A 21,945-nucleotide genomic window follows, 5' to 3' on the forward strand; every position below is an offset into this window, starting at 1 on the left:
AAAGAAAAACTCAAAATAAACTTCCACCTACATGTGGCTCCTTTTATGCACCATGCACATAGAGCCAGTAATCAAAGTTAACCTTTTTTGGTCCAAGGTAACCCCTACCAATAATCAAAGCTATGGGGCATCCCATGGGATGCCCCTGCCCATTACGGGACAGGGACACCTAAGTGAGGGTGGTTCCTTGCCCTCCATCAATGCTGACCTCGTGAAGGAACAGCTTGAGAGGCTGGACACCTTCAAGTCACCTGGCCCTGACAATTTACACCCCAGAGTACTCAAGGAGCTGGCCTGCATCATAGCTCAGCCCCTGGCATGGATCTTCAAGAGCTCCTGGTGCTCTGGTGAAGTGCCCGATGACTGGAAGAAGGCCAATGTGGTGCCTGTCTTCAAGAAAGGGAGAAAAGTGGATTCGGCAAACTACAGGCCTGATCTCTATCCCAGGGAAGGTCTTAGAAAAAATCATCAAAGAGGCCATTCTTAACAGACTAGCCGATGGCAACACCCTGAGGGATAGCCAGCACGGGTTTGTTGCAGGTAGATAGTGCTTGACCAATCTCATTTCCTTTTACGACCAGGTGACCTATCACCTGGACAAGTGGGAAGAGACTGATGTTGTATATCTCAACTTTAAAAAAGCCTTCAATCTGGTATCTCTTGATCATCTTTTGGCAAAACTGGCCAACTGTGGCCTCAGGTCCACCATGATCCGCTGGCTGGGGAATTGGCTCCGTGGCTGGACCCAGAGGGTAGTGGTTGATGGAAGTCAATTGTCATGGTGCCCTGTGACCAGTGGGGTCCCTCAAGGCTCTGTCCTTGGACCTATTTTGTTCAACCTCTTCATTAATGATGTGGACATTGGAGTCAGAAGCAGACTGACCAAGTTCGCCGATGACACCAAATTTTGGGGCAAAGCATCCACACCTGAGGACAGGAGGTAATCCAGGCTGACCTTGACAGCCTCACGAAATGGGCGGATGAGAACCTGATGGTGTTTAACACCGAAAAATGCAAGGTCCTCCACCTTGGGTGGAAAAACCTGCAGCATGTCTATAGGTTCAGCAGTGCTACAGACGAGAGGGACTTGGGGGCCAGGATTGACCACAAGATGAACATGAGCCTGCAATGTGATGCTGCAGCTAGTAAAGTGAGCAAAACCCTGGCTTGAATCCATAGATGCTTCTCAAGCAAATCCCAGGACATCATTCTCCTGTTGTACTGAGCCTTGGTGAGGCCACAGCTGGAGTACCGCATCCAGTTTTGGGTTCCACAATTCAAAGAGGATGTGGAGAAGCTTGAGAGAGTCCAGAGGAGAGCCATGTGCATGATCAGAGGTCAGGAAAACAGGCCTTATGATGAAAGGCTGAGAGCTATGGGACTCTTCAGCCTGGAAAAGCACAGGCTCAGGGGTAATCTGATGGCCACCTATAAGTTTATAAGGCATGTTCACCAGTATCTGGGGGAACATTTGTTCACCAGAGCGCCCCAAGGGATGACAAGGTCGAACAGTTATAAACTCCTGCAAGACCATTTCAGGCAGGACATAAGGAAGAATTTCTTTACTGTCCAAGCCCCCAAGGTCTGGAATGGCCTGCCACCAGAGGTGGTTCAAGCACCTACTTTGAACACCTTCAAGAGAAACCTGAATGTTTTTCTTGCTGGGATCCTATGACCCTAGCTGACTTCCTGCCCCTGGTGCAGGGGGCTGGACTCAATGATCTTCTGAGGTCCCTTCTAGCCCTAATGTCTATGAAATCTATGAAATCTATGAAATGTTTGGCAAAGTACATTTGAACCTTATCTACTATTGCCATCACCTGATCAGTGTGGTTGGGAAGCTGAAAATGATGGTTATATTCCTATCATAAACACGCTTGAACCACTCCCAGCAAAATACCTTCAGATAACAAGTTGCAAGTGCAAGATGGAATGCCAGGGACCAGCATGCTCATGCAAGCAGGTTAACATGTCATGCACTCCTGTCAGTGAGTGCTACGAGACAGCGGGCACATCTACACATGCAAGTAATCTGGGAGCAGTTTACTCTCAAGTAAACTATTCAAGAGTAAAATTTTCCAGGTATGCGTCTATGAATGCAGGGATGCAGGAGCAGATTTGCTGCTCTTAGCAAACTGCCTCTGTTCCCTGCAGCCCTGCAATGGGCCCCTGCCACCACTAGGTGGAGCTGGAGGCTCCAGCCACAGCTGCTTGTGGCTGGCAGCCATTTTTAAAAGGCAGCCCTGCTCCCTGGCCAGCTGCTTTTCTGGCTGGGAGCAGTGCGCAGAGTCCAGAGGCAGCATGTGGCGGCTCTCGCCACAGCCTCTGCCTCCCCACACCATGGCTGCTCCATCCCCAACCCCTGGCAGTGACATCCACCACTACAGGCTCCTGCTCGCCTTGGTGCTGGCCATGTTGGCATGCTGCAGTGACTGCTGTCTGGCCCAGGGCAGTCTGAGCCCTTGCAGCTCCCTCGCGTGCAGTGCCCACCTGGCCAACCTCACTGCATCAGCCCAGGCACCAGCCCAGACCCCCCACCATCATGCAGCTGCTGCCCAGACCCTGTCCTGTTGCCTGGACCCTGGCAGGAACTCCAACAATGCACTCCTGGACACCACTGCCAGAGCCATTCATGTCTTCCTGGGCCTCCAGCCATGCTGCCTCTGGGTCCACCTGGCCAGCCAGGACTGGTGGCTGCAAGTCATCCAGACCACCCAGGATGACAAGCAGTGGCTGGAAGCATTCTGGATGACACAGGCCACCTTTCAGGACCTCCTGAAGCAGCTCTACCCACACCTGGAGCAGCAGAAAACCACCATGCGGCAGCTCCTCCCTGCAGACATCTGGCTGACCATCACCCTGCTCAAGCTGGCCAAGCCCACCAGCCTCCACTACATCGGCCACCTCTTCAGCATGAGCAAGGCAACCACCAGGGAGGCCATCCTAGAGGTATCCACTGCCCTTGAGGATGTGCTGGGCACACAGAGCTCCACATTCACAATCCCCTGGTGATGGTGGTGGGGTTCTGTGCCCTGGGCTTCCCCCAGTGCATTAAGGCCCTGGATGGGACCCACATCCCCATTGCTTGCCCGCCCCACAGTGACTGCCCCTACTACAGCTGGTGGGGCTTCCACTCTGTTGTACTACAGATCATCATCAACCACCATGGTGCCTTCACAAACGTGAGTGGTGGCTGGGAGGGGAGTGTCCACAATGCTAATGTCTTTTGCAACACTACTCTGTCAGCCCTGGTGGAGAGCTCGCACTTTGTGCTGGGGTGCCAGACCCCCACTTGGGCACAGTGATGTTCCTGCCCCTCTTCATTGGGGACCCCGCCTAGCCACTCCTCCCCTGGCTCATGTAACCCTATTCCAGCCAGGTGGACCCCTGTTAGACATACTTCTACTGGTGCCTAGGCCAGATCTGCACCCTCATGGAGCGTACCTTCAGCTGGCAGAAGAGGTGCTGGTGCACCCTCACTGCCCACCTCGAGTTTGCCAAGGCCAACATCCCTGGGGTCATCATTGCAGCCTGTGTGTTGCATAACATCTGCAAAGCCCAGGTAGAGTTCTTTCATGAGGCCTGGGTGGAGGAGAAACAGCAGATGGAAGATGCCTGGCACCAGAAGCACAAAATGCAGTGGCAGCAACAGTGGTGGGCCCCCACACTGAGGCCCCGGGTGAGCTGTATATTCACCAGCAGGGCCAGGGCACCAGGTGTGAGATATATTAGTCAATCACCTCCTCCTGCACTCCCTGGTGTAGCCTTCCCAGACAGTTGCCCACAGACCTCTGCCCTTCTGCACAACCCCAGCATCATGCTCACTGTGGATAGTTCTATGAAAAGCAGTTTATTCCCCTCACAGAAACAGAAACCCCTCTCCCTCCCCAGCAACAGAGCCTGTCCCCCCTCCCTTCCTTCCCAAAGAGCCCCTCCACCACTCACCACCAACAAAACACCCTCTTCTCTGTGCTAACTATTTACATGGTTGTGTGTTCCCTCCCAGGGTGGGGGGCCATGTGGTGGGGCTGCTTAGGGGGAAGAGCCCAGGGACAGGCACCCAGCACCCCAGCCTCTGGCTGTTCCCCCATAAGTGCACAAACTTGCAAATGCAAGTAGCAAATTTACTCACGATCGGTAACTGCACAGTAGCGCATATGTAGACGCTGACCAGAAGCAAATTTGCTCCCAGCCAGTGTCTACACATGTGCTACTGCACAGTAGCAAATTTACTCATGATTAGAGCAATTTACTGCACAGTAAGCATCTGTACATGTAGACACAAACACTTACTGTGCAGTAAACTGCTCTACTGCACAGAAAACTACCTTGTGTACATGCACCCAGCATGTTACAATCTGTGTAATAACTAGAGGGATTCAGAAATGGATTAAAGTAATGAAGAGATTTGAAAAACTGCAATTACCCATTGTATTAATGTTATATATACCGTTGTATTACTGTTATATTACCATTGGATTAGACTGTTACATTTTCCTATTGCCTCAAGCTGAACATATGTCTCTGTGTTTCACTGACATTGGGTTATGTATTATTAATATCTGACTTATCTGCATTGTGAATAAAAAAAGTAGTGTCTTATTCAATATAACTTGAACAAGTAGGCTAACCTGAGTTATATTTTTCATACTGTAGGCCTGCTATTAAATTTGTAGTGATATCATTTGTGAGTTCTTAGTATTATTGTTTAATAGGTTTTTTAATTACATTGTGTCTATACATACATGCTAATGTGTCAGCTGTCTTGGAATCCAATATAGCTACCACCACAGAAATGTTATGATTAATCTCCTTGGTTTATACAATATAAGTTTTATCATTGGAATTAATTTTCTAACCCTACTGGGGGATGAAATATTGATCCAAATGTGAATTCATGGCAATCATCTTGGATTCCAATATAGCAGCTATGCATGTTACTTGCCAGATTGGCAACATGACTTTTCTGAGATGGGTAGACCACCTCTACCCAAAGCACGCTGTGGCCATTTGTGGGAATGTTTTGCCTTTGACAACAAAATCTAGAGACCTTATTGGTCAATCTACCCTACTATAAATAACCCTAGTCCTTTCAGACTTTCCTCATAAGTCTTGCCTCCTAGCCCCTAATCATTTTTGTTGCTTTGTTCTGCACTTTTTCTAATCTGTCCATGTATTTACTTGAATGAAAGATGAAATTTCCCCCCCACACAGTCAGGATGGGGAAAAGAGCCCTTTGTGTTATATTCTTATACAAGGGAACCTCATTAAATACACTGTCTATCATTAAACTGCTAATGGAAACTAGCTATGAAGCTGATTCAATGTAGCCAACACTGAGCATGACTAAAAAATATTTGGCCTCTATCGGGCAAACATACTGATGGAAACCTACCACATTTTTTTCAATTTTGTTTCCAAGGCCAAATCAGTTCTAAATTAAGATCCATATTTTGACTGAGTAGACGTCAATCCTTCAAGTCTGTGTGGCGCTACCACTAGCAATTATCCTATCTCTCAGACTTTTAGTTTGGGGCCTCAGATACTCTCAAGTCCATGGTAGACATCCTACATGCAATCCCCAAGCCCAGAGGCCTTGGAGTTCAGATGCCCCCTAGTCTTGTTTGCCCTTAGCCAGAAGGCCAAAGGAGCAAGCTAGAGAGAAAGCCCAAGAGAAATCCTCTATCACCATAAATTGTGTAGCTGAGGTCCTCACAATAGGAGGCATGTGTAGACTCTTGCATGGGTCAGCCTGTTTGCAGTGAAAGGAACAGACCTTCACCCTCTAACTACATTGAATAATTCAAGGCTGACAAGTTCATAGTATCTCCCCTGCCAGGTAAGTATGGGAACCTACCACAAGGGTAAATTAGTGCAGACCATCTAAATAAGATATATGTAGCAAACCATCTAAATAAGGTATAAGATACATTGTAAACAGTCCCCCTCAGTGCCAACTCTTTTTCAAGTCATGGTGAACCACAACATTGAATACATTTCAACTTCTCCTTCGCTCCCACAGCTAAGCCTTTCTTTCCTGTTTCCAATGATTCCTGTTTCTTCACCAGCCTTAAGTGTCTGGCAAGCATCACCAAATCCCGCACAGCATCAGCAGGATGCACCTGGTGCACCATGCCTTTCTACCTCCCTGCCAGACTCTAGCTTGGGACTTTTGACCAACCAGCATCTTGGAGTGTCCCAGCCAAATCAGGATGTATTGTCACCCTATTTACAGAGTACCTGGGCTAAAGTTTGCAGCAGTTTCAAAAAAAGGTAAAATATATCAATTCTGGCTGAACTAAATATATGGGCTCCTGTAGTAATTTGCCTATATGTAAACTACTACAGGTATGTTTATTACAAGCTCAGTGTTTTCAACTTTGTCCCTCACTTTCATGTGCTCAGGGAGAGCAGGGTCTTAAAGTAAGGAGGGGGAGAAGGGTCTGCAGGGAGAAGAGGTTGGGGGGGGGCAGAGGGCAAGGGGGCTACCTGACCTCCCAGATTTATTTTTCCTGATCTAGCAGTGGGAGGTAGGGGGCAATTCAAGGCAAACCTCCCATAATTAGATTCTATACCTGGAAAATTACTGAATATTTTTTAATTTTCCATATGTAGAATCTAATTATTGGGGGTCATCTTATATACAAGTAAATATGGTATTTCTTGAAGTATGGGGCCAAAAGTGGACCCAGTATTTCAGGTGAGGCCTCACCAGTCCTGAATACAGTAGAAGAATCACTTCCTTTGGGCAGAGTGACCACACAAGGCTCAGGCCCCTAGGCAGAGAAGCAAGGCCTGTTCACCCTTTTCAGCCTACCGAGATTTTGGGTCCAGGTCTGAGATAGAAAGGAAACCCTGCTCTTGGACACCCATTCTTGGAGTACAAAGGCTACTAGTCCCTCACTGGCCTGATACAAAGGAATACGCAAGCTGCATGCTTCTGAAGCTGTAGTAACTCACTTCTAGCCCAGGGCCAGGTGGCAGCAGAGTGGGGATTTCATAGATTTCATAGACATTAGAAGCTGGAAGGGACCTTGTGAGATCATTGAGTACAGCCCCTCCGCCATATGTGGGAAGTCTGTGGGGATCAAATGATCCTAGCAAGATGAACATCCAAACGCCTTTTGAATGAGTCCAGAGTAGGTGCTTGCACCAACTCCTGGGGGAATCTGTTCCAGACCTTGGACACTTGGACTGTGAAGAAGTTTTTCCTTATGTTCAGTCTAAATCGGCATTCTAGGAGTTTCTGGCCATTGGACCTTGTTATTCCTTGGGGAGCTCTAGTAAACAACTGTTCTCCCAGATCCTGATGCACTCCCCTTATGTACCTATAGACTGCCACCGCATCTCCCCTGAGCCTTCTCTCCTCCAGGCTGAAGAGTCCCATGTCCCTCAGCCTCTCCTTGTAAGGTTTGCTCTCTTGGCCTTTGATCATACGGATGGCTCTCCTCTGGACTCTCTCAAGCTTATCCACGTCCCTCCTGAACTGGGGGGCCCCAAACTGGATGCAGTACTTCAGCTGCAGCATTACCAAGGTCGAGTAGAACAGGAGGATGATGTCTCTTGTTTTGCTAGAGATGCATCGATGGATGCATGCCAGAGTTTGGTTAGCTTTGCTTGCCACGGCATTGCATTGGTGGCTCATGTTCATCTTGTGATCAATCAAGACCCCAAGTCTCTTTTGGTCATGGTGTTAGCAAGCATAGCACTGCTGAGCCTATAAGTATGAAGCTGGTTGTTTCTCCCAAGGTGGAGCACCCTGCACTTCTCTATGTTAAATGCCATCAAGTTTTGGTCCGTCCAACTTGCAAGGTGTCCAGGTTGGTTTGTATCCCCAGCCTGTCTGCTAGTGTGGCCATCTTCCCCCATAGTTTAGTGTCATATGCAAACTTTACCAGTCCATATCTGACGCCGGAATCCAGGTCATTAATGAAGATGTTGAAGACTACCAGCCCGAGAACTGAGCCCTGAGGAACTCCACTGGTCACCTTGTGCCATGTTGATTCTCTCCCATCAACTAGTAGTCATTGGGTCCGACCCCGAAGCCAGTTCCCCAGTCATTGGACCGTGAGAGGGTCAAGGCCACAATTCGCCAGCTTAACCATGAGGACATCATGGGAGACCAAGTCAAAGGCTTTTTTGAAATCCAGGTATATAACATCAACCTCATCTCCCTTATCAAGGCAATGCACCACCTGGTCATAGAAGGTGATGAGGTTAGTCAAGCAAGACCTTCCAGTGACAAAGCCATGTTGGCTGGCATTCAGAAGGTTGCCTTCTGTTAGCTTGTTGCTGATGGATTCCATGATGATTTTCTCCAGGATCTTTCCAGGGATGGACACCAGGATGATCGACCTGTAAAGCCCTGGATCTTCCTCTCTTTTTTGAAGACTGGAACCATGTTGGCTCTTTTCCAGACTTCCAGCACCTCACCCAAGTGCCACGAGTTCTCAGATATCATCTCCATGCAGTGTGCTATGATGTCTGCCAGCTCCTTGAAGACTCTCAGGCGCATTCCGTCTGGGCCTGCAGACTTCTGGACATCTAGGATTTTGAAATGTTCTCTCACCTGATCAGCATCAATTATGGGCACATCTCCCACTCCCTGGACGTTTTGTGTTCTGATAGTGTGACCACCTTGAGTGGGTGGAAAACGGACGCAAAGTATTTGTTTAGGAGATTGGCCTTTTTTTGGGCGTCAGACGTCAGCTGCCCCATTTTATCTTGCAGGGGTCCAATGTTGCCTTTATTCTTTTTCTGACTACCCACATATCTGAAGAAGGATTTTTTGTTGCCTTTGATTCTGACGGCTAGTCTGAGTTCCATTTCTGCCTTCGCTTTTCTGAACTGCTTTCTGCAGGTGCGGACAAATGCTGAGTAGTCCTCCTTGGTGATGATTCCCATTTTTTGTTTGGTGTAGGCTTCTCTTTTGAGTTTCAGGAGGTCCAGCAGTTTCCTATTTAGCCAAAGGAACTTTCCTGCCTGCTGACTACATTTCCTGCGGGACAGGATGGACTTCTCTTGCGCTTCTAGGATTGAGTTCTTAAGGAATAACCATTCCTTGTGGACTCCCCTTCCCAAGGGGCCATGGTCTATTACTGCCTGACTGATGAGTCTCTTGAGTTTGTGAAAGTCCGCTTTCCCAAAGTTGAGGATTTCTGTTTTACTGAAGGATTTGCCTGCCCTGTGTCGAATGGAGAAGGTGATCAGTTCATGGTCACTGTCACCAGGCTTCCCCTCAATCCTCAGATTGCTCACCAGATCATCCCCTTTGGCCAAAACCAGATCCACCAGAACCAGATTGTGCCTGAGAGTTAGTTACTCAATCCACATTGAGACTAAGCCCTCAGTGTACCCAAAAGAGATAATTTTAAGATAATAGGGTTCAGCTACTGGTTGGATTCCTCCCTGAGACAACTCTGCCCACACCTTAGATCCTCACCACAGTCCATTATGCCTGGTTTGGGTATCAGTCTAAACCTGTTTAACATCCCTCAGGAGAAACAATGACAGCTGCTAAAAAGGTGGCTTTATGGGACACATTGCTAAGTATCTAGTTCCTCTAAGGGAGCCAGCTATGCCAATGCTTCGTCAGCCTCTCAGATAATTAATACAAATCACCTGCACTTACGTATTTTTGCAGGCTGCCTTGGGAGACAAAGGACAAAATAAGGGGTTACAAGGATGATCCTACAGGAACTTAATCTCTCCAGTCAGCAGCAGGTTCCCTAATCCCCCAGAAATTTGTCTCTTGCTGTTTTGTTGTCCTCCACAACACAGAACAAGACCTATTCTTTACTGGGTCTAAGCCATGGTCATTAGGGCTTACGCAGGAGATGAGCCATAAAGATAAGAGCCAGCCTGGAAAGAATGGAAACAGCAGCAAGAAAAATAACAGAGCAGCCAGAGAGGAAATGAGGCTGCAACAGCTATAAACATGCCCAGGGACCCCAGGTTTGAATGGCTTGTGCAAATGACCTTGGGCTGGACCTGCGGAAGGGCACACATGCATTAGCCACTGTTTTATGTCTAGTCATTTCCCCTGCAAACTTGACAGGAAGTAGATGAAGATAGCAGAAGCAGCAGCTCTGGCCTGTAGTCACAGAGCAGAGGAACACAGAGAGCTAATTACAGGACCAGTCTAAGCACGGTAGAGTCTATGAGGAGCCCAGTGAGCCCTGTGTGGTCACTCTAATGAATTTGAGGAGGGGCACTGGTGCTTTCTTTTAACTTCTGCCTTACTCAGGGACAGTGAGGACAATTAGCATGTGCCTGCACCACCAGCATGCCCCATGCCACAGTACAGTCTTTCCAGGGTGTACTGGGGGAGCTAACCTGTAGCCCCACCCAGCCCAGGGTAATCAGAGTGAGACTGGTAAATCTTAAGAACATGAGAATTGCCATACTAGGGCAGACCATGAGTCCATCCAGCCCAGTATTTTCTATTTCAGTGTAGCAGAGAGTGGATGCTAAGCGAAAGAGTATTTATGCAGGGCCTGTCCAGACTGATCTGCCCCCTGCCCCTCTCCTCTTGCAGCTTCCTGCACTTAGGGGCCTAGGAAGTGCTCATTGGGAAGCTGCACCCCTAATTGTAAAGTTTAATACCCATCGATGGATCTTTCCTGCATGAATGTGTGCAATCCCCTTTGGAATCCAGTAAAATTATAGGATCACAGGAAAGTAGAGCTGGAAGGGACCTCGTGAGACCATCTGGTCTAGCCCCTGCTCAAGGCAGCATCATCCCTGACTAAACCATCCCAGCCAAGTGTCTATTTAACCTGAGGTTGAAAATGTCCAGGTATGGAAATTCCACTTTTCTAGATAATCTGTTCCAATGTTTGACCACCCTCATAGTCAGAAAGATCTTCCTAATCTCCCAGCTAAATTTCCTAGACTGCTGTTTGAGGCTGCTGATCCTAGTCCTGTCCCCTATGGCCACTAAGAATAATCTATCTCCATTCCCTTTATAAATTGTCAGCCTCCGCAACACCTTGCAGCAATGAGTTACTAATTCAGGGTTATCAAACTCACGTCCTGTCCTGGGCTGTATCTAGGCCACCAGGCTCCTTGTAGACTGTATCCAGTCCAGGGCATGGGATGGCTCAGGCAGTGGCAAGTCCAGCTCCCTCCATGTGCTGCATGCCCCATAGTGGAGCTGGAGCTGCTGCCACAAAGCATGTTCAGTGGCAGGACGGCAGCTCTGGCTTTGACTCTGGCTCTAGCATGGGGCACATGATGGCAACAGGTCTGACTCTGGATTCAGCATGGGGCACACAATTACAGTAGGGCCAGCAACCAGAGAGGTAGAGTCAGAGCAATGACAAAGCAGCTGGAGGGTGACCGGGGGCTGTGTCAATCACCTTCCTGCTGCTGATCGCTGAATTCTGTGGCAGGACACTCCCCCTTGGCCATTCCCCCAATTTCCAGTGGTTCTTTGCTAGTCCAATGGGCCAGATCCTGCCCATGGCTTGCATGTTTGACACCCCTGCTCTAGTTAATTATATGTTGGGTGAAAAAGAATTTCCTGTGTTTGTTTTGTTCCTGCTTTCTAATAACTTAATTGTAAGTCAAAATTTCTACTGCTATGACAGATCAAACAGTCAATTCCTATTTCCCTTCTCCATGCTGTTTGCAATGTTGCAGACCTTTATCAGATCCCCTCTAAGTGGAAAAGTCCCAGCCTACTTCATCTCTCCCTGTACAGAAGCCTCTTTTCCATGATCTTCCTGACTCCACATGACAAACTGTGAGCAGTGCGGCAGGTGCAGGGGCCCACGGTTGAAGCAGCCCCCCATCTCCTGTGAATGCAGGCACAGCCCCCTAGGTCCCAGCACAGGGGCTACTTCTAATGTAGGGGAGCATGCTGTGGGAGGACCTAGGGAGCCAAGAGCAGTCTCCCCACAGGTCATCAGCACCAGAGGTGTAGCAGGGCAGCCATGGTGCAGATCATGGCTGTGCATTCAGCCATCACTGCAGTGATAGCCATTTTTGTGCCCCTCCACCCAGCACCTCATCCCCATAAGTTATGCTACCAATTCCAATTAGCACCATTGAGCCTTCTGATTCTTCAAGGACTGACTCCTAGAGCCTCCTAGCACCTGAGGAATCCCTTTGAGCCCCTCTTCCCCCTGTGCAGGGCAGTCATGTGAAACTGACTGAAGCCAAAGCTGTCAGCTGAGAACTGAGATGATTTCAGCTTTCATCATCCACTTCCCAGCAACTTGTCAGGGGCCACGTGAACAAGGCTCACTGTGCACTTCAGCTCTTTGTTCCTCCCTGCCCAGGCAGGGTCAGCATCTAGCTCAGACAGCCTCCTGCCTTGTCTCCTGCTGTCAAGGCTCCTCTTAAGATCATGACTGTTTAATTGTATTTATTTAATACCTGCACTACCAGCCTCTCTTGGCAAGGGCAGCAGACATCACATAAAGAAACTAAGTGATTGCTCAGAGATAGGAGAGATAAAATAGCTATTCACCATGTACCAGAAGAGGATCTGTTCCATGTAATTAATCTATGGTAGCAAATTGGCCTGTTCAGTAAAGCCTGGGGGGCCTGGGAAGTGAACACAGGAGCCAGAGGAGGCTCCTACTTACACGAGTAAATTCAGGGTGACTCCATGGAAAACCATGGATTTAAGCCAGTGCGAGACATAAGGATCCAGCCTTACATCTTCCATCAAAACCTGCTACAAAAAGCATTTTCTCCTTACGCCAAATCACACTGGTTCCAGCTCAGCTAATAGGCCTGGATCAGTCTCAGTCTTGAGGGCTAGTTCCGTGCAGCTCTCCCAAGGCCTAGAGACATGCATCTGTCCTCAACTGCTGTGGGATACCTACTTTCCCATCATGCAGATACCTGTTAGAGCTCTGCAAACTGTTATTTCTACCTCTTTTGGACGGCACTTAGGGGAAGGGTGGAGCCCTGACAGCATGTGTGCTAGCTGGGGCAGTCCACCGTAGTTTTCCCTAATCCAATGGTGGCCAACCTTTTTGGCAGGAAGGTCACAATCCCTCCCACCCTCCAGGTGCCATTCTGATCTTTGCCACCCAGAGGCTACCTCATACAGTCTATGCTCTGGGGCACTGGAATGGAAGTAGGGGGACTCAAGCCTCCAGCTGGGCAAGAGATCATGGACAGGATGCTGCTGCAAGAAATATCACTGCCAGGACCCAGGTTAACCCTTCTCTGGCCCTGCACCTACCTCAGGCTTATATGATGAGAGAGGATCCAAATTCCTGAATTCAGCAGTGGCTGCAGGGCCAGGGAAGGGTTAGCTTGGCTCTTGTAAGTGACACCTGATGCTCCTCCTGCCCCTGATCCTTCTCGTAGACACAGGTCCTCCCAGCTGTAGGGAATGTGTCTTGGTCCAGATCATAAACAGTGTGTGTGCACTTACCCAGAGCAGGCAGCCGGGTCTAGAGTGTCGCAGCACTGGAATGGGAGCCAGAGACCTGGATTTGGTTCCTGGCTCTGCTACCACCTTGCTGGGTGACCTTGGGCAAGTCCCTTAAGCTCCCTGGGTCTCTTTGTCCTCCCACTCTTTTACCACTTTGTCCTTTCTAACAGCAATCCCCTTGATGTAGAGCCTGCCTCTTGCTATGCATATCCAGCACAATAGGAGACCCTGGTTCCATACAAATAACTTACAGCACTCTGTAAATAATTAACAATGGCACTGAATAGAGGTGGAGTAGCATCCCACACCTGCTGACAGACGATGCAATGCCAAATGAGCTTTAAAGTGTCTAAACTAAAATATAGTAGACCAGAGCCAGCTCTGCTCAGCCTGGAAAGTCAGAGCTATTGCTGCAGGGAATTAAGTGATACAGCAGAGATGCAGTTGCGTGACATAGTTTGCACATGGGCCTCTTTCAGCTTCTGCCCACAGCCCAATATTTGTCTGGTCCATGAGGCATGTGAAACTTGTGCACTAGCTGCTACATGTTTAGCCCTGCCAGCAAATTGCATTTTTGTCCATTGCGATGGTAGATACTTTCCCTGCTCCACCAGCAACAAAGAATCCCCTGTCAATTTCCGTTTTGACATCCCAGTGCTAAACTTAACAGTGGGGGGCTTTGCAAACAAAGACATGGGGAGTGAACTCACAGCACCATAGAAGACAGAAGGTGCAGGTGAGTAGTAACACCACCCTCTCAAGGTCTTTTTTATAACTCATTACTATGCTTTTGCCTAGCAAAAAAAATGCTTGAGTGGGACGTCTGTAGTACTCATATAAGCTGATTCCCAATTAATTTCTGTTGGCATCAATTGGGCACATAAACAGCAGTAGGAAGGAGGGAGAGTTTGGTGGTTCCTGTTTCCTGGGACTGAGATCTTGCAAGACATGTTGGGGGCAAATGCCTGAAATGGTAGAATTCTCATTTGCTCAGACAATTCTGACATCCTGATTAGTGAGAAACACATGAGCTCAGCTTTGCTTGGGAGACTTTGGCCCCATCTGAGTTAGAAGCTGGAAAACCAGCTCATTCTGGTTTGGAATCTTATTTTGAACCAGAATACTGGGAACTAGTTTAAATCAGCTAGGACCCAAAGTCAGGATCCAACAACACCCAAATCAAAAGGGGCTTGGGTGAAAGCTCAAGATTCATAGAGTGTTAGGGGCTGGAAGGGACCTTGCAAAATCATCGGGTCCAGCCCCCTGCACTAGGCAGGAAAGACAGCTGCGGGTCAGGTGACCCCAGTGAGGTGACCTTCCAGTCTCCTCTTGAAGATTTCCAGGGTAGATGTTTGCACCACCTCTGGAGGGAGCTTATTCCATAGTCTGAACACCCTGACTGTGAAGAAGTTTTTCCTAGTGTTAAGCCTGAAACAGTCTTCCAGGAGTTTGTGGTCATTACACTTGGTTTTCCCCAAGGGTGCCCTGGTGAACAGTTGTTCACCGAGCCCTTGATGTATTCCCCTGATGTAGTGGTAAGCTGCTACCAAGTCCCCTCTCAGCCTTCTCTTTTTTAGGCTGAAGAGACCCAAGTTCCTCAGCCTTTCCCCGTATGGCTTGTCTTGCAAGTCTCTGATCATATGCGTGGCCCTTCTCTGGACTCTCTCAAGCTTTACCATGTCTTTGTTGAAGCATGGCACCCAAAACTGGACACAGTCCTCCAGCTGGGGTCTCACTAATGCCAAGTAAAGTGAAAGAATCACTTCCTTGGTTTTGCTTGAGATTCATCAGTTGATGCATGCCAGAGTATTGTTTGCCCTGCTGGCTACACCATTGAACTGACAGCTCATGTTCATACTATGGTCTATTATTACCCTTAGGTCCCTTTCAGTCATGGTGTTAGTCAGTTTGGCACCACGGAGCCTGTAAGTATGTTGGGGATTGTTCGTCCCCAGATGGAGCACTTTACACTTCTCAATATTGAACTTGATCTGCCCAACTTGCCAGCCTGTCTAGGTCAGCTTGTATCTGCAGCCTATCTTCAAGCATGACCATGCTCCCCCAGAACTTGGTGTTGTCTGTGAACTTGGCCAGTGAGCTGTTTACCCCACATCCAAATCATTGATAAAGATGTTGAAAAGCACTGGACCAAGCATGGACCCCTGTGGGACACCACTGGCCACTTCTTGACAGGATGACACAGATCCGTTCATTAGACCTCTCTGGGTCCTACCCCACAGCCAGCTTCCTACCCACCTAACTGTCAAGCAGTTAAGCCCACAATCCTTCAATTTTCCTGCAAGAACATAATGGGATACCAGATCAAGGGCCTTTTCAAAGTCTAGGTATAAAATGTCGACCTCCTCTCTCTTATCCAGGTGGAGAGTTACCTGGTCATAGAAGTAGATGAGATTGGAAAGACAAGACCTACTGTGAAGAACCCATACTGGCTGTCATTCAGAATGCTACCTTCTCCAAGCCTATCGCACATAGATTCCTTGATGAATTTTTCCAGGATTTTCCCTGGGATAAAGGTTAGGCTAATTGGCCTATAGTTCCCTGCATCCTCTCTCCTCCCCTTCTTGAAAACAGCACTGTCCCTCTTCCAGTCTTCAGGGACCTCCCCTGAGTGCCATGAGTTTTGGAAGTTTTGCCAGGGGTCCTGCGATATCTTGGGCTAGCTCCTTCAGCACTCTCGGATGAAGTTCATCCAGTCCTGCTGATTTATAAACGTTTAACTTTTCTAAATGATCACACACCAGCTTAACGTCAATAGTAGGAAAGCGGTCATTCCCATCATGCCTATTCTGAACCTTATCTAGTATGATTTTCCCCTTAGTCTGGTGAAATACCAAAGCAAAGTAGTCATTCAGGAGTTCAGTTGTCTGCTGAGTGTCGGTAACCAGCTGTCCTGAGTTGTTAAGCAATGGCCCCATGCTTCCATTTGTTTTCCTCCTTTTCCCTAAAGAAGGACTTCTTATTGTCCTTGATTTCTGTTGCTAGTTTAAATTCAGTTGCCACCTTAGCCTTTCTAATCTGTTCCCTACAAGTGTGAGAAGTTGTATAGTTCTCCCTGGGGAATGTCCCAAGCTTCCTTTGTTTGTATGCCTCTTTCTTCTTTCAAGACCATGATATCCCTTTTAAGCCAAGAGGGCTCACCAGCCCTTCTGCTACCTTTCCTCCACATGGGAATGGACTTCCTTCATGGTTTGAGGATCATGTCGACCACTCTTCGTGCACGTCTTTCACCTTTGGTCCCTAGTCCCACAGTGCTTCCTTACTAGTGCCCTGAGCCTGTTGAAATTTGCTTTTTTGAAGTCCAAAACTTCAACCCTGCTAGCTGATTTGTCTGCCTTGCGACAGACAGTGACCGTGGTGGCTTTATGGTTGCTGTTGCCCAGGCTACCCTCTATATTCAAGTTGCTCACCAGATTGTCTCCTTTGGCCAAGACCATGTCTAGGAAAGTGTTACCTCTGGTCAACCCGTGTACTTCCTGAGTCAGGTAGAGCTCTTCAATACAGGTCAGGAAGCAACGTGACCAATCCGACTTAGCCGAGCGTTCCTCCCAAGAGATGCCTGGGTAACTGAAGTTGCCCATGATGACCATGTCCCGTATGCACGCAGCCTCTGCCAGTTCTCAAAAGAACTCCAGATCGAGCTCCTCCCCCTGGTTTGGTGGTTTGTAGTATACACGTACAGTTAGGTCTTTCTCACTGCCCCCACCGCCCCACCCCCAATAGTTTGATCCAGAGGGTTTTGAGCTGCTCTTCTTTGGAGCCAATGTCGGCCTCCAAGGAGGTGTACTGCTCCCTACCATAGAGAGCTACACCTTTACCTTTCTTCCCTTCTCGGTCCCTTCTGTGCAGGGTGTAGCCCTCTATGGCTACTTTCCAATTATGTGAGGAGTCCTATCAGGTCTCCATAATCCCTACTAGGTTGTAATGACCACTGGAGAGTAGGAGGGCTAGCTCCTCCTGCTTGTTCCCCATGCTCCTGGCATTAGTGTACAGGCACGTGAGTCCTCCTATTGAGACCCTTGATTTCCTGTCACATTGAGGGACAACCGTTCCCTCAGCTCTTGCAAAAGTGGCTCTCCTAGTGTCCCCAACTTTTGAGCTTTCTTGTGTGCTGGTCCCAGGGCATGCTCCAGTCAGTGTTTCCCCATCCCCTGGCGATCTTAGTTTAAAGCCCTATCTAGAAGATTGGCTATCCTGGCCAAGAATGGGGACTTACCCCTACACATGAGGTGGATGCTGTCCCTTCCCAGGAGTCCTCTCTCCCTGGGCACAAAGAAACTGGTTGAAGAAACCTAAGTCCTCTTGGTAGCACCACCCCCTGAGTCATCAGTTCACTTCTTCAATGCATTCTTCCCTCTTAAGTCCGTGGTCCGCAACCAGGAGCACAGAGGAAAAGAGGAAAAGACTACCTGTGCCCCCAAACCCTTGAGCCCAGCCCCCAGAGCCCTATAGTCACTCATGCTCTGGTCTGGATTACTCCTGGCTGCGTCATTCATGCCCATGTGGATGATGAGCATGGGATAGTGGTTGGAGTGATGGACGAGCCTAGGGATCGTCTCCGCAACATCCTGGGTACATGCCCCAGGGAAGCAGCAGACCTCATGGGCTAGGGGGTCCAGATGGCAGATGGGTCCCTCGGTGCCCTGCAGGAGGGAGTCCCCTACCATCCTGCATTTTCTGTTGGGGTGGCAGTTTGCTGACTACCCACCTCCTTCCCCAGTGTTTCCATTGGAGCCTCCTCATGCATGGTGAGGCAATCATACCTGTTGTGCAATGCCAGGGGAGGGGTAGCCCTAGCCTTGCATGTCCTGGAGCCTGACATGACCATCTTCCAGGTAGCTTCGGGTGAATCTTTTCAGCCAGCCTTCTTGTTGGCCACCTTCTCCTGTATCTTCTTCTCTTCTTCATTCTGCAGGAGAAGAGCCTGACTATATTAGTCATCAATCTCCTGCTCGTGGGCCCTGATGGCATGAAGTCTGCCTACTGGGCCTGGAGCTCCATCACCTGGGACTCCAGGGACCTCACTAAAGAGCATACTCCACAGGTGGGCGTGGCCTTGCTCCCATCCCCAGTTGCTGGCAGCCATGCCAGGCAGCCTCTGCAGCCCAATGCCAGGGGCTCTGTCTAGGTGCAGGCCAGAACCATGGGTTGCTGTTTTAATTCTCCTGAAAGCAGAAAAAGTTCCCCACGTGCCTACACCACCCCATAAAAACAGCAAGGATTGGACAGGCCCTGCTCTGTTTATTCTCCTTATGCTTTGTTTGTTCCCATACTTGTGTGAATCTGGTAAATTTGGTGGAGAAGCGGGCAGAATGTAGCCAGGAGCTCTCCATTTCCCATGCACTTCATTGCCAATGCAGCTCAATGCTGCCTGGCAACAGGCCCTTGCCATCACTGCCCTAGGCTCGCTCAATCTCCATTCTGACCTGAAACATCCCCCCAATGCCTCCTGTTATTTCACCCTTGGTTTCCTCTACACCGCTCCACCAACGTACCTCGCTGCTGCCACGCAGCTCCTTGCTATTCAAGTTCTGGGTGTCCACACTCTCTTGCCAGTATGATTCCTCCTATGAGGCTGTTGACTATTACCATTAGGGCTGGTGGTAATTTTTACCATTGACACTTTCTGAGACAGAAAACCAAATTTTTGACTAAGCAAAAATATCCATGGAAAACTGTAAACACAAACTGAAAAGTGTTGGTCAAAACCCTGACAAAGATCATTTGTCTTTGGGCGTTCCAGTTAAGTTTATGGGTTTTCAGATGGGGGGGAGGCTTGTAGTTTTCAGAATAGATTTTCCCATTTTTGTCTGCCAAATTTTGGCAGTTTTCAATTGCCAAAACCCAAAAATATTAGCTTTTGAGTTTTCAGCAAAAAGTCCAAAATTTTCCATGACAAAAGCCCCACCATTTTCCAAGCAGCTCTAATAATGGTATCTGGTCCCTCTTATGCACTTCTTCAACTAAGCTTAACCCCTGAATTAACTCACGAGTTACAGGTAGGTAAAAAAAAACCTCTGCCCTTATATCCTGTTGAGTAAACTGTCATTAAAAGTTTCAGCATTTTGCCTCCTTAAGCTTTGTCCCAATGTAAGATTTAAACAGTTGTAGGTGAAGTTACCCATTAGTGCTGTTTTTATTGTACTCTGTGGACTCTTAGCTATCCCTTAACAATGGTAATGGTATCTGTGTTCAGCCTTTTCCTTCTCAGCAGCTTGGCACCTGGTTCCTCCTGGTACATTTGTATTCTGAGGAACTAGGATCTGTATTCAGGCCAACTGTTGCATCTGCTTGGATCTCTCCCGTGGGAGTGCATCTCTAGGAAAAGGCTGGGGGCTCTGTTGGCTTCTCTCCTGTAGGATCAAAGCCTATGAAGACAGTTCTGAACTCTGGCAATGCCCCTCTGTGTAGCCTTCCAGCTCAATGGGAATGTGCTGGAGCATCAAACTTGCTGTGCCAGGTTCCCAGCTCCTTTATAGACTACCCATGGAGTAAGAAAGCAAAAGGAAAGCTGAGTCTCAGTGATAGAATCACACTAAGGCCCCAGCCCTGCAAAAGAGCTGGGTGCTGTCCACAAGTGCCATAAATCTCTAGCACTCTTTGGGGACGTGGGGCAAGAAATCCAGACGTAGCTGTGGTCCCTTTCTTAACAATGGGCATAACCTGCTCCTCCAGGTCTACTCCCACCTGAACTCTGAGGAAGGATGGAAATCCACATCAGAGTATTGTACATTTTAGGCTTGTCTCAAATTAGACCTAGTGCTGTTGTGACCAGTCAAACCGATTCCTGCCAGGAGGCCTGTCTGGATTTGCTACACAGCAGAACACAGAGACACCTTCCAGGAGTAAAAACAGAGCCATTTGCCCTGTCAAGGCTTGTTCCTTTCTAACTCTTTTGTCCCTCCAGGCCCTGTAGCCCAGGAACATTCGTTGACCTGGTCTCCATTGCTGCTGCTGCCAGTGCCCCTGGGAGCTGCTCTGGGATCTGTCACAGGAACAAGGATTTCTTCTGACTCAGCTCCCTGGTTTCATTATGCAGAGTTGGGCAGGGACAATACTCAGTGGGAGAGAAGAAGGATATTAGCTGGGGCCTGTGGTATTTTGGAGAGAGAAGAAGACTCCTCTCCTGCCCCTCCATTCTCTTGTTAACCTCACACTGGTGTACTTTCACTAAAAATCTCTTAGCACAGTTGAATTCATTGCTGCAGGCTGTGTGGTCAAGCAGACACCCAGGCTCTCTGCCACTAACCTACTGCGTGATCTGAAGCAAGTCAGTTCACTTCTAGTCCTTTGCCCACCCTGGGCCTACTTAGACCGCACGCTCTTTGGAGCACAACCTGGCATCTTGATAGGTTTGTCCAGCAACTGGTCATGGTTGGAGTCTCTTTGGACTGTTACAGACATAGCAGGATTGTTTTTAAAGTTGATCCAGTCACAGCCCCAATCTTGGCAATGACACTGCAGATGTGAAACAATTCCCAGGGGGGTCTTTTATAGAGAATGCTATGAATCATCAACTCACAGACTGTCCTGATCACTGGGAGAACCCCAGGGCTGATTGAGGCTTAGAAGAGTAGTGACTGGTCCTTAATAGTCACTCAGTGCCCCTCCTGCCCAGCCCTTGGCTTCTCACCAAGGACTGAATGGGCTGAGGTCCCCACTCACTCTTGGCAGGTTCCTTCTGAGGTGGGGTGGGGGAGCTTGCACCACACCTGTCTAAGCAGCACCTGCTCTGCAGAAATTGAGAGGGGCTGAGGCCTGTGACCTCTCCGTCCAGCAGCATGAAATCTTCTCAGGTGGATGAAAAGAAGCAAGCTGAGGGAGAACACAAGTGGCTGTCACCAAACACTGTCCCCCAGCTTAGTACACAGCCACCTGCTCTCTGGGGCAGCCCCAGGTGTGGAAGCAGCTTGCTTAGCTTTAGCAAAAGAGGACAAGGCAGAAGTGCTGCTCAATCTGCATTTGTGTTGCATATTTAGGAGCATCTCATTTCAATTGTTTGGGCATCAGGGCCCACAACCCAGCTGGGAGTGTTTTGCCAAGGCAATGGTTCTTATGGGCTCAGGACAGAAGTTACACATAAACTGGTTTAAGTGATCAGAAACTGTTTAAACCTGTAAAAGAGCAGAAGGTCAGTGCACATAAACCAGTTTCAAAATGGCTGAAACTGGTTTAGGATAAACCTAGTTGAACATAGTATCAGACTTAACTGAGTTGGGTCAAACCGGTTTATGAAACTTCTGTCCCAGATCCCTTCCTGGTGCAAATTAAATCATAGTCCCCTAGCATCCCAGCATGCTTTACAACCCTGGGCTGTGCAGGACTGTGCATTTGCTCCAGAGAGCAGGGCTGGCTCCACCCCTTTGCTCCCTAGCTGGAGCAGTGAGGGCTGACTGACATAGTGGGGGGAGGGGCAAGCCCAGCTGGAGATGCAACCTAGTCTACTGGGCGGGGACTATACCCCACCAGGCAAACCCCAGCTGTGGTCTGAGGCCAGGGAGGGGGCTTAAACACCCCTTTCCCCGTTCAAA

At 48.7% G+C, this 21,945-nt stretch overlaps 1 protein-coding gene and 1 long non-coding RNA gene across 2 annotated transcripts in view; one reads left to right on the forward strand and one right to left on the reverse strand.

Moving 5' to 3' along the window:
• LOC109302100 (parathyroid hormone/parathyroid hormone-related peptide receptor-like) overlaps positions 1 to 21,945 on the reverse strand; it is a 74,300-nt gene that overhangs the window by 43,552 nt on the left and 8,803 nt on the right. The window lies entirely within an intron of this gene.
• Positions 4,385 to 11,029, forward strand: LOC109302101. Its single transcript, XR_002098704.1, has 3 exons — positions 4,385 to 4,486; positions 8,073 to 8,075; positions 11,017 to 11,029. It is a non-coding gene; the product is annotated as an uncharacterized LOC109302101 (long non-coding RNA).

Source organism: Gavialis gangeticus, unplaced genomic scaffold (assembly GCF_001723915.1).
Source record: "Gavialis gangeticus isolate Ggan-Ray unplaced genomic scaffold, GavGan_comp1, whole genome shotgun sequence".
NCBI lineage: Eukaryota > Metazoa > Chordata > Crocodylia > Gavialidae > Gavialis > Gavialis gangeticus.